Raw genomic sequence first — 14,474 nt, 5'->3', positions numbered from 1 at the left:
TGCTTTGAATTTCGCTGCCAACGAGAAGCACAGCCCAATCAGTAAGCTCCGTGCTGCCGCCAATGAGATGGACTTCTGCATTGTGACAAACAGCGGCCACAAGTAGCAACAGGTTTCATGTTTGGCGTTGACATATGACAGTTCTAGTACGGAGTTCCAGGGTTGCTGCTTGAAGCTACAGTTAGTAGTGGAGATCAGCCTGTGAGACTTAGTATAGAAGCGGAGCTATCTATAGCTTTCGCATAAGGACAAGTGTTTACTACTCTGATTGACAGTGTGCCATCCAGGATGGACATAGTCTTGCTGACACTGTATACAGTAACACAAAACACTTCTTAGTTGTATCTGTCTGCAAGCACATCCAATGAGCTGCCATACAACTTTAGGTAAGTCTAGCAGGAAAAAAAAAGTATATTTGTGTGTCACAGTTCTTCCATCCACGTCGGAGCACCTAAACCTAATACGACATGCCTTTCTAGCCAGATGACCCATACACATCGCAAACAAGATTGCGGAGAATAACCTGCTACATCATAAATAGATGGTAGCATACATACTAAACCACAGAAGACATCTGCAGGGAGTTTTTAGAAACGTAGATTTCGAATTAACAGATTTGGAGCTGTAAGACATTCACCCATGTATGCAGAATGATCAAGAGAATAAATAATTTAGAAACGACGAACCACATACCCAGGCAAACATGTGTGGCCACATTCACATCACAGTTCCTACCAGAAATGTGACAACATATGGCATGAAGTGTAATGTTAGACTGTACAAACCCTTAGCGAGGCAGTGTTTTAGATGCCTTTATATTGCCATCTTAGTAACCAATGTCAGTCACACACTCGATGCAGTCAAAGTGGAGGGAACTATGAGACAGCTCAATGCACATGTGAAACGGTATACTGCTTCTACTGTAAAGGGAACCATGCATTGAGAGATAAGTCTTGCCCAATATAGCTCAAACAACAAGAGATTAAGAAAGTATCAGCTAGATACAGTGCATCCTTTAAGGAAGGTGAAAAATATATAAACCAAAGACCCCATGCTACTGTGGCAGGGAATCCTGGTAGGAGTAAATTGGAGAGGGAGAAATAGTCCATCCACCTCCCCATAGAAAGCATTCAGCACAGATTCACGATAATTGTTCACCACAGTAGGACAAAACAAATAAAGACTATGGCAACTCCAAGTCCGCTTTTTGTGAATATAAATTTACTAATATCTCTGTTAAAGATAATCCACAAGCACCACGATCACATACCCCTGTACCACATCAGGCAATTGTATCAAGAGTGTAGGACAAGAATATGGCGATAATCGAACAGCTGGTGCCTAGAATAACAAATCTAATAACACAGCTTACCTCGTTAAACAACGATAACTTGGATCAAGCTAATATATACAAAACGGTTGCTTCATTAGTATCAACAAAAAAATATGGATCAGTACAGAAACAGGCCATACTTACACTTCACTCATATAAACAGAGTGATGATTATTAAAGTCCTCCAGTGGAATGCCAGAACTGTATATTCTAACAGAGAGTCATACATGCACAAATTTATACTAATGACTACTCATCACTGTCATAAGTGAAACCTGGATTAAACCAAGTATGTCTGTTAGATGTCTAGGATATCAAGTACTTAATAAGATCAGATCGAAGGGACAGGAAAGATGGAGTAGTCATATTCGTTAATACAAAATTCAACTATAAACCACTTACCATGCCACTACACAACCTCTTAGCACTATAAGTAAGTACTAACACATGGCAATTCTCCATTCATTACATCTGCATATCGTCCATCAACCTGTAGGAATTTCAAACAACAAATGTACACAGTGTTGCAAATGCATACCAAAACCCTTTCCAATCTGTGGCAAATTCAACGCCGACCACACAGCATGGGGGCATCATATGAATGATAAGGCAGGGGAGTGCATGAAGTCTTGGATTGATGATTACAATGTGATAACATACAATGATGGATTTATAACATTAAACCAAGGACCATGGATGAGAGCAATTGCAGTGGATATAACATTAGATTCTCCCTGTATGAGCTAGTCACAGCATGGTCGGCTGTGAGGGATAGCATGGGATCAGACCATTTCCCTATGACTATGAATATACAATACTAGACAAATAGCTAAGCACATATTGCAAACAAATTGGCTTGGGAGATGAACAAAGCAGATTGATATAAATATTGCCACATTCTTGAATTAGAAGTAAAACCAACAGAAAAAAACATCCACACCAGGCCTTTACACAACTAGAGAACAACATATATCATACAGCAAACGAATCCATCCCAAAACGACTTTTATCAACAAAAGCTAGATGATTGGGTAATCAATTGTGGAATGAAGGCTGCAATAAAGCAATACAAGATAAAATTGCGCATTATGCGAAGATGATAAACAATCCAAGGTGAACAACTTTTTGTTTTATAAACAAATGGCAGCTAGAACCAAGAAAATATTGAAATCTATCAAAAAGTTGGATAAAATATTGAAATAGTTTGAGCGAGAATACTAAATCATTAGAGATATGGCAGAACTTCAACAGATTTAGTATTATCGCCCCTGCAGTCAATAACATACGATCATATGAGTGGATGGAAAAATTCTGTAACCTTACTGCTCCACCATGAGTTTGCAATAAGCTATTCAGGAGACAGAGGGACATTCCTGCAACTCAGCATATGCTAACCACACAGTTCAGTACTGGCGGGGTTGACATTAGTCATCAAAGACAGCCTTAACACTGCCCCAGTAATGGATCAGATCACATATTCCATGACACAAAACATGCCTGACAGTGCTGTAGAATTACTTCTTCAAATCTATAACGGAATTTGGATGCATCAAGAATCAGTCCCAGAATGGAAGAGACAGATCATAGTCCCCATATATGAAAAGCGTGAAAGATCCATTACTAGTCACTCCTTACAGACCAATTGCACTGTAATCACGTATTGCTAAAGCAGTGGACAGGATGTACATGTAACTTATGCAAATATTTATTCTGTGACTCCTGTTACAATTTTATGTTGGCAAGAGCCTCTACCTGTGGGCATTTACTAGTGAGCATTCATTCTGAAGTATGCTAAATGTAATCTGGCTGCTATCTAAAGCCATTGCTTGGGATAATTCTTGTTTGGTCGATTTTATACACTCCTGGAAATGGAAAAAAGAACACATTGACACCGGTGTGTCAGACCCACCATACTTGCTCCGGACACTGCGAGAGGGCTGTACAAGCAATGATCACACGCACGGCACAGCGGACACACCAGGAACCGCGGTCTTGGCCGTCGAATGGCGCTAGCTGCGCAGCATTTGTGCACCGCCGCCGTCAGTGTCAGCCAGTTTGCCGTGGCATACGGAGCTCCATCGCAGTCTTTAACACTGGTAGCATGCCGCGACAGCGTGGACGTGAACCGTATGTGCAGTTGACGGACTTTGAGCAAGGGCGTATAGTGGGCATGCGGGAGGCCGGGTGGACGTACCGCCGAATTGCTCAACACGTGGGGCGTGAGGTCTCCACAGTACATCGATGTTGTCGCCAGTGGTCGGCGGAAGGTGCACGTGCCCGTCGACCTGGGACCGGACCGCAGCGACGCACGGATGCACGCCAAGACCGTAGGATCCTACGCACTGCCGTAGGGGACCGCACCGCCACTTCCCAGCAAATTAGGGACACTGTTGCTCCTGGGGTATCGGCGAGGACCATTCGCAACCGTCTCCATGAAGCTGGGCTACGGTCCCGCACACCGTCAGGCCGTCTTCCGCTCACGCCCCATCATCGTGCAGCCCGCCTCCAGTGGTGTCGCGACAGGCGTGAATGGAGGGACGAATGGAGACGTGTCGTCTTCAGCGATGAGAGTCGCTTCTGCCTTGGTGCCAATGATGGTCGTATGCGTGTTTGGCGCCGTGCAGGTGAGCGCCACAATCAGGACTGCATACGACCGAGGCACACAGGGCCAACACCCGGCATCATGGTGTGGGGAGCGATCTCCTACACTGGCCGTACACCACTGGTGATCGTCGAGGGGACACTGAATAGTGCACGGTACATCCAAACCGTCATCGAACCCATCGTTCTACCATTCCTAGACCGGCAAGGGAACTTGCTGTTCCAACAGGACAATGCACGTCTGCATGTATCCCGTGCCACCCAACGTGCTCTAGAAGGTGTAAGTCAACTACCCTGGCCAGAAAGATCTCCGGATCTGTCCCCCATTGAGCATGTTTGGGACTGGATGAAGCGTCGTCTCACGCGGTCTGCACGTCCAGCACGAACCCTGGTCCAACTGAGGCGCCAGGTGAAAATGGCATGGCAAGCCGTTCCACAGGACTACATCCAGCATCTCTACGATCGTCTCCATGGGAGAATAGCAGCCTGCATTGCTGCGAAAGGTGGATATACACTGTACTAGTACCGACATTGTGCATGCTCTGTTGCCTGTGTCTATGTGCCTGTGGTTCTGTCAGTGTGATCATGTGATGTATCTGACCCCAGGAATGTGTCAATAAAGTTTCCCCTTCCTGGGACAATGAATTCACGGTGTTCTTATTTCAATTTCCAGGAGTGTATATGACAAGAGCCGCTCAGCTTCAGCTAATCTAATGTACCATCATGTGATGTAATAAGGCTCATTCCTTCTGAACAATCCATTTTTAGAACTATCAAAACCTAGATCAAGGGCTAGTAAATCTTTGTTTAGCAACTGTTTGGCTGATTTTTTTTACCATCTTCTTTAATTAAAAGTCGATTCGAATGGTGGGTAGAATCTTCATCTTTACTAGCTGGGTCGCAATTCGGGTTCCATATAGGTAGAAGATACATAGAAATCATTGCAATATTAGTTTCCAGTTAGCTGGTTTTGGTGAGAGCAAATATACAGTAGCTCAATTTTCAGGTATTGCAAAGCCATATCATAATATTCAGACAAATACACTATTAGATAAGTTACTATGAGCTCAATCTCAGTTTTTAGACTGTATGTCATCATTAATCAGTGGACGAGCTATCTATATTAGAAAGGATACCGGATTCAAGGGCACATGCACCGTCAACAATGGCATACCACAAGGGTTGGTACTCAGCCCACTAATACATGCAATATATTGTACCTATGATATGGAGAGGGCAGCAACTCAATCAGTTAAAATTATGTAGTTTGCAGATGACATAGTGTGTAATTCCCCTTTTTCATTACAAGAGGCGATGACATTACATCATAGGTAAAGAATCTGAGTTGGTGGCTTTATGGAAATGGCCTGATGACACCAGAGAAATCTTCAGCAGCCATATTCACTAGGAATATTTATGTACCAAGATATTGTTAACACATGTAGATGTTAAAGTAATTCAACTTGAAGCACTAATTCGGTTCTGAGGAATGACACTGGACAGCAAGCTTACTTAGATGTCACATATTAATACCTTAATCGAATCCAGTGTGCAAATGTTTAACATTATTCGATCACTTTCTACGATAAGGTAGGGAGTGCATCCTTCAGTGCTGTTTCTCCAACATTGCTCACTCATTACATGCAGATTGGATTATGGATATATATACTGCAAATACTTTACTTGCAAAATGTTAGAGAAGCTGGATCGATTGCAGTACCACTGTATACACAAATGCTTAGGAGTAATTAAATCCACACCAACCAATACACTCCTGGTGGAAGCGCTAGAGATACCCCTCCATATAAAGAGTAAGATGCTCGTGGAATGATACATATGCTCGCTGCATCCAATTCATCAGATTATATGACTATACTGTTGTTCTCCAGGAAAGCCTTTTGACTTCTTTTTGCCATGTAACAATTTTGCAAATGAGTGCAAAGATATCGCCACAAGTATGCAGTGCCCTGTTTACCAATATGACTATTTCATCATCACGCATTGCATCTCATTCCAAATGACAGAGGAAAAGTCTGTTTTCTTGGAGACAATTACAGCACTGCAAAGACAAATGGATAAAACAAGACAATGGGTAATCCACATATACAAAGATAGATCAAAGATAGCAGGAGAGGACAACACAGGTTGTGCTATATTTGGCCAACAATTGCAGATAGGCCAAAAATATAAATTACCAGCAACCACCTCTACCTATCTGGCCAAAACAATCGCAGTATTAAAGGCAATACAATGATGTATGGGTAAGAAATACAGACCCATACAAAAGTACCACTTTCTGAAAATATACTTCAAACAATATCAGATATGAAAGTTTCAAAAACCACTAATGAGTACCTGCTCCAATTTCATTATTAGTATTACGGATGTCTCCGAAGACAAAAACAGATTGCCTTTATGTGGGTGGAAGCCCACTGTGGAATCCAAGGCAATGAAAAAGCAGATAATTGGCAAAGCAACCTATGAGCAAGGGGAAACCATAGACATAAAGCTTCCCTATACCAAATATAGGCAAATCCGGTTACCCTCCATTCAGAGGCTGTTGCACACAGCAACCGTTGTTTTGATTTGTAAATAATAGATTTCAGCTATCAGTCGTCCTTTGGAATATTTATTGGCAGATCTAGATTTCGGCTAGCAACTAGTCATTCTCAATGCACTATCCTTTTTTCGTCAATGCATGTAAAGCCTGTTGGTCTGGCTTTGTACACAGTTCATGGACTAGATCTGCCAATAAATATTCCAAAGGACGACTGATAGCTGAAATCTATTCTTTACACATATAGACAAATTATTCTGAAAAAGGGTATTCGAATCCTGGAAGAATGAATGGGCGCAAAGCTCACAACGCAAAGGAGGCAATTATTCAGAAATACAACCACAAATTCTGAAACGATCATCGTTTGAGTATGTTTATGGACCCTGACAAGCAACACCCACACTAAGCAGAATAAGGCTCAACTATGGGACATTTCCTGTGCATATAAACCAACACCAGCCTGTGATTGTGACGACACTACTCAGGGAAATATGAACCATATATTATTTCAATGCAGGAAATATAACGAGGCGAGGAACAAGTTTTTAACATTTGTTATTAGGAATAAAATTCTACAGCCAGTGTCAATCAATTCCTTGTTATCTGAACCCAACATTAAAACTTACAAGAAGATGATCGAATTTATATGTAATGGACAGATAAAGTTTAATAGTAAAATATAAGGAACAGGAAAAGCGAGGCTACACTAAAAGAAGCGGATACTGAGTGAACATGGATATTATTAGTACACAGCAGTGACTAAATGGTGTCTAACTGAAGAAAAAAAGGCAGTATAAACATCTATGGAGTGAGTATTCGGATGCACAGAAATGGACTAGGGTATTTGACTGTTTTATCGAAATCGTCTTAAATTGTTAATTATGTCATTTTATGCTCATAACATGCTTTTCTTCCTCTTGATTTTCAGTGTACTTGTATAAAAACGGAAACGAAATTCAAATAATTTGAAAGTCCGCTAAAACGCTCCATTTGAGTCATGTGATGCCTGTGACGTCACTGGCTAGCTCGTTGCTTCTACTGTCATAAAGCTCAATCACAGTGATGTCTTGTTTTGGAATTTATGTTTCGGAAAATGGGTGACAAACGTAGTAGTACACTGTACAACTACATCTGTAAAAACTCCTGAAAAATATTTTTTGAGTGTTCGAAAGAATGAGAAAGTGCGTAAAATGTGGCTGCACTGTACTGGAAAAATGCCACCTCATCGACACACAAGGTCCCTAACTTAATTAAAAATGTCTAGCACTATGAAGCTAACATTAATTAATCTCTGAGACATGCTATCCAACTATTATAATGAAGGATAGCGTCATTCAACGAAATTAAACTTTTAGTGAAAATTGTAGGTATATCCAACTTCATGTACATTGTTTAGTAGCTCAGTTCTTCTGTCTGCCTTCGGCAGTGCTGCGACATAGATGTCTGTTTATGTCCCTGCTGCAGAAGTTCGGGCGCACGGTTGTTTACCTATCCGGTGTACTTGCTGGTTTTGAAGACATCGATATGAAGAGCCAAAGAAACTGGTACACCCGACTAATATCATTTAGGGCCCCCTCCAAGCATGCAGATGTGCCACGACACGATGTGGCATGGACTCGACTAATGTCTGAAGTAGTTCTGGAGGTGATTGACACCATGAATCCTCCAGGGCTATCCATAAATCTGCAAGAGAAAGAGAGGGTGAAGATCTCTTCTGAACAATACGGTGCAAGGCATCCCAGATATGCTCAATAGTGTTCATTGCTGGGGAGTTTGGTGGCCAGTGGAAGCTTTTAAACTCAGAAGAGTGTTCCTGAAGCCACTCTGTAGCAATTTTGGACATGTGGGGTGTCGAATTGTCCTGCTGGAATTGCCCAAGTCCATTGGAAAGCACAATGGACATGAATGGATGCAGGTGATCAGACAGGATGCTTACATACGTGTTACCTGTCAGAGTCGTGTCTAGATATATCAGGAGTCCCATATCACTCCAACTGCACACGTCCCACACCATTACAGAGCCTCCACCAGCTTGAACAGTCCCCTGCTCACATGCAGGGTCCATGTATTCATGAGGTTGTCTCCGTAGCCATACAAGTCCATTCGCTTGATACAATCTGAAAAGAGACTCGTCCAGTGAAGCCACATGTTTTCAGTCAGTCAACGTCAGTGTTGATAGGCCCAGACAAGGCTTAAAGCTTAGTATTGTGCAGTCAGAAGGGGTATAGCAGAGGACTTTCGGCTCCGAAAGCCCATAGCAATGATGTTTCGTTGAATGGTTCGCACGCTGTCACTTGTTGATGGCCCAGTGTTGAGATCTGGAGCAATTTGCGGAAGGCTTGCACTTGTCACGTTGAACGATTCTCTTCAGTCGTCGTTGGTCCTGTTGTTCCAGAATAGTTTTCCAGTCGTAGCAATGTCGGAAATTTGATGTTTTACCAGATTCCTGATATTCACACTGCACTCGTGAAATGGTTGTGCTGGATAGTCTCCACTTCATCGCTACCTCGGAGATGCTGTGTCCCATCGCTCATTCGCCGACTGTAACACCATGTTCATACTCACTTAAATCTTGATAAACTGTCATTGTATAGCAGTAACCGATCTAACAACTGTGCCAGACACTTGTTGTCTTATTTAGGTGTTGCCGGCCGCAGTGCGGTACCCTACCTGTTTACATATCTCTGTATTTGAATACGCATGCCTATACTAGTTTATTTTGCTCTTCATTGTAAAATGGCACAAGCATACTGAAAGTCGACACTCAAGATTTGTTTTTAGAATGAACAAGCTTGACCAAAAGCCTATGAAATTGAAAGGTTTCTACGAGAATAAGTTAACCTTGATTATAACGAACTTATTTGAATACAACTCTCCATAGTGAGTAACGATGTGTACGTCAAACTGATTAATGGTGAAGTACGTGACAAAGTCATTCGAGTTACTAAACATGGTCTCAAATTTCGTCCTTCTGACGGACATGTTGGTGAGGTAACTATTGATCATGCACGACTGGGATTACGAAGCATATGAATCTTTGAATTTTCTGTCTGACTTGGTGATAGATGCTCTATGCCCATATGGAAGAGTACTCAGCTACTTGGAGGGAAAAAGTCGAACTTCACGACCTACCAGTTCTCAGTGGGGTGTGACAGATCAGAATGAAACTGACACAACATGTACCCTCATACATGCTCATCGGCGGATGTAGAGTAATAGTCATCTACGATGGACAGCCTGAAGAGAGATGGACAATCAGCACAGGAACTGGGCCAGTGAATTGGTTACTGGTCCCCAGATTGGCGACGCAGCCGCAATGGTGGGTGGTGCATCCACAGGACGTTAACCACACGGAAAACGCAGACGGCCGCACCGACACCATGTCGCCGAGCAGCATCACACTAGTTAACATAGGCATTCACGTCCGCTTTACAAACTGAGAAACAGTGCCAAGCGTATCCAACAGCCTCTATTAACATTAATACAATTAGAATGCCAATCAAATTGCAACTATTACGAGACATGCTGTGTGCATCCGACATCGGCAATGTCCTTCTATAGGAAGTATGTGTCGAGAGTTTTCCCAGTCTCTATGAGTATGATACATACATTATACCTACTACAGACAGCGGCAGCAGAACAGTGATACTTTTATGAGAAGGCATAGTAAATGGCTCTGAGCACTATGGGACTTAACATCTATGGTCATCATTCAGGAGGCATAGTAACCGAGGTCGTGGTGTACCTGCCATCAGTGCGAAAACTGGCGCTCACAGTGCTAACAGTACGAATCATCAATGTCTATGAACGTAGGGTTCCAACAGAAGGTGCAGTCGATCTCGGTGTATGCAGGGGAGATTGCGCCACTCTTCTTAGGCCGTTATGAACATGTCTGATTTGGAGGCGACTTCAGCTGTATGCTCGCACTAAACGCTAGGAGCTGCGGCAAATGATACAGGAATTGCATGTAATCAATATATGGGAGACGATACATGGCGACAAACTTGACTATACATATGTCACAAGTCACTCTGCAAGTCGCCTCAATCGAATTTACATAACACGTCATCTCGAATCTGCAATCCTCGATGTTTAATTTTCTGTAGCAATGTGTGTGTGTGTGTGTGTGTGTGTGTGTGTGTGTGTGTGTGTGTGTGTGTATGCATGCACAATATTTGAAAACCAATTATGTAGGCCTATCCCGCAGTCTTGAACGATTTTTAGTTGAATAAATAAATAAACTTAATATGTAACAAAGAAAAGCGAGCTGCATAGATTTGATGATTAGTGAGGCTCTGGCTCTGAGCACTATAGGACTTAACGTCTGAGGTCATCAGTCCCCTAGAACTTAGAACTACTTAAACCTAAGGACATCACACACATCCATGCCCAAGGCAGGATTCGAAACTGCGACCGTAGCGGTCGCGCAGTTCCAGACTGTAGCGCCTAGAACCGCTCGGCCACCCCGGCCGGCTCTGATTCGTGAGACCAAGCAGTGTATGTATTGAGGATTACAAATGGGAAATAGCTCCCAAGTGTGATATGGAAGCTGTTAAACTAAAAACTAGTTATTTGAAAAGCCTAAATCAATGAGTACCATAAAATTCTAAAATCTTGCAAGAGTGACTTATCTACAGACGATATTTACATGCTGTCTGTTGGCAAGTTTTCCATAACAGATAGCATTTTCGTCTTTGAGTGTTAGTTCTTTTGTAAATGAGTTTGTGGCCCCTGATACATCTCTTCGCGAAATGTTTTCAGGTCCAATATTTTCGTCTTCTTATATTTAACTCATGTCACAGCTTTAATGCCATAACATAATACCCAGCTGTTTGACTTCAGTTGAATCCATTCTCAAAGCTGAGCAAATACATAGAATTTGTGGCATCCTGTGTCAACAATAACTCACAATGCCTCTACAGAAAGCCACAAGCTGTGGCATCACATTAGTTCCATGTGTGAATCCAGCTTTAGGGACAGGTCTGCCCGAAATGTGAAGAATCAATAGCATTTCATGGTAGCAGGAGCTACGAATTTGTGTGCAGTACGATGGAGACATTTTTATCTTTGGTATTCTGTGGGCTCTATGGCAGACATAACAAAAGCTAACTGTTTACTTGTGAAACATTATGGGAACGATTTGTCAGCAAATGATACATCAAATTGCAGTCATCCCATAACATCTGCCTTCAAAGCCAATTCGTCCATAGACATGTCAGGAAATGCGCATAAAACTTCACGAACAGGTTGTGGGAGCTGCCTCAACCAAAATAATGTCATGGGCTGATCTGAAACGAGCTTCAGAACCGCCAAAGCATGGAGCGAGTGTTGTAGCTGAGAAGGGGATTCCTCGATACCAAAAATACTGTGCACAATCTTTTTCAGAAGAGATTCTGGGCGGGGGGGGGGGGGGAGAGGACAAGAAATCACTGCAAGACAGTCTTCTTAAACATGGTAAAAGATTGGTGAGGCAGAACAGTCAAAACAGGCTCGATTACGTTCAAGTCCAGCAGCAAAATGAAGTCTGCGAATTAGTCTGCATCTGAAGGACTGTTGTGCAGTTGAGAAATGGCGTCCACTTGTTCAAACCACAATTGAGGCCTCATAGGCCAAAAAGGTGGTTGCTTTACAGACCCTGTCTCAATAAGGTGTTGCCAGGAGAGGCATGAGGCGATTCAGGCACAATAAGCGACTGTAGGGAAGATCCTATTGTGGGTGGCCCTTGCTGATCCCTCTTCACAGGGCCAGGTGTCATCGTAATTACATTGGATCATACTTAAGGCTTGGAAGAAGAATTTTACCCCTTAATCACTTTGGGGTCGCCACTGTAGGGTGAAAGGCACATGTAACAAGCATTTTGACACCCCTTTTGTATTTAACACTGCTCAAGCTAATTACAAAGAAGAGGAGCACATGTACATCTTGCATCACAACTGGTTGCAGGGGCAGCCACAACCAAAATAATTTCTCAGACTGATCTGAAAGCAGTTCTAGACCCGCCAAACAATGGAGCAAGTTATGGTTGCTGAGAAGGGAACCAAACAATGATAGTCAGTTCAAAGATATGACACACATACAATGTACACTCTTTAGTAATTCGACCTACCTTGATCGTTGATCACTGCACTAATTGTACACGTCACAATGGTACAAATCAACGTCAGACCCCATAATATCATTATCCATTTTCTATTTTGCACAGAGTTCATTACTACTCGCTGCGTGGTCCGATCTTTTTTATGACTGCCGAACATGTTAACGATTCGACTGCAGCAAAATACGAGTATTTGTGACAAGCAAAAATATACATGTCATTACTCATCTTTCCACTCTCGGCAATTTCAGCTGTGCACTTAGGTTCCTATCTAACCGCACACTCGGAAATCGCGACGTACTCAGAATAACAAGCAAAAGTATTTCTGACAAGCTAGACTAAAAATGTGATTGCTTCTTGTTTCACTGACAGCAATATAAGTTATCATCTTAGATTCCTGCGTATCCAAAGCCTCGGAAATGGCGGTATACTCAGAATAAACAGCAAAATATTCGTAACCAGCTACAATATAAATATCATTGCTGAGGAGTTTCATCTATCGATTTTGATTCAAACCAAAGTTACAAAATCGAGGAAACTCATTCCTGAGGGAGTCACTCACTTAGATGTGCACAATATTAAATAATGCAGCACATTTTTCCATTACATTTATAAGAAAGAAGCGGAATATGTTACAAACGCAAAAAAGGGGAACAAATTTTTGCATGTAGCAGAACATGAACCTGCTTTCTCCAACACCAAACCAAATATCTCTAACCATGCTTTTCTTCACAAAAATGTTTTATTGTATTAAAACGCAACGAATTATAGTGTAATACAAAAAATAAGTAAATGAAGCAGGCAAATAGGAATACAAATGACTCAAAAATGAGATCGACAGGAAGTGCAAAATGGCTAAGCAGGGGTGGCTAGAGGACAAATGTAAAGATGTAGAGGCGCATATCCTTAGGGGTAAGATAGATACTGCCTATAGGAAAGTTAAAAAGACCTTTGGAGCAAAGAGAACCACTTGCATGAATATCAAGAGCTCAGATGGAAACCCAGTTCTAAGCAAAGAAGGGAAAGTAGAAAGGTGGAAGGAGTATATAGAAGGACTATACAAGGGCAATGTTCCTGAGGACAATATTATAGAAATGGAAGAGAATGTAGATGAAGATGAAATAGGAGATATGATACTGCATGAAGAGTTTGACAGAGCACTGAAAGACCTGAGTCGAAACAAGGCTCCAGGAGTAGACAACATTCCACTAGAATTGCTGAGACCTTGGGAGAGCCAGGCCTAACAAAACTCTACCATCTAGTGAGCAAGATGTATGAGACAGGCGAAACACCCTCAGACTTCCAGAAGAATATAATAATTCCAATCCCAAACGAGGCAGGTGTTGACAGATGTGAAAATTACCGAACTATCAGTTTAATAAGCCACAGCTGTAAAATACTAACACCAATTCTTTAGAGACGAATGGAAAAACTGGTAGAAGCCGACCTCAGGGAAGATCAGTTTGGATTCCATAGAAATGTTGGAACACTTGAGGCAATACTGACCCTACGACTTATCTTAGAAAATAGATTAAGGAAAGGCAACCCTACTTTTGTAGCATTTGTAGACTTAGAGAAAGCTTTTGACAATGTTGACTGGAATACTCTCTTTCAAATTCTAAATGTGGCAGGGGGAAAATACAGGGAGCGAAAGGCTATTTACAATTTGTACAGAAACCAGATAGCAGTTACAAGAGTCGAGGGACATGAAAGGGAAGCAGTGTTTGGGAAGGGAGTGAGACAGGGTTGTAGTCTCTCCCCGGTGTTATTCAATCTGTATATTGAGCAAATCCAGCGAGAAGAAATAAAAACTTTGAGGTTCGCCGATGACATTGTAATTCTGTCAGAGACAGCAAAGGACTTGGAAGAGTAGTTGAACGGAATGGATG

The sequence above is a fragment of the Schistocerca cancellata genome, chromosome 7, assembly GCF_023864275.1.
Source record: "Schistocerca cancellata isolate TAMUIC-IGC-003103 chromosome 7, iqSchCanc2.1, whole genome shotgun sequence".
NCBI classification, from domain to species: Eukaryota; Metazoa; Arthropoda; class Insecta; order Orthoptera; family Acrididae; genus Schistocerca; species Schistocerca cancellata.
This window is presented reverse-complemented; position numbering follows the sequence as displayed.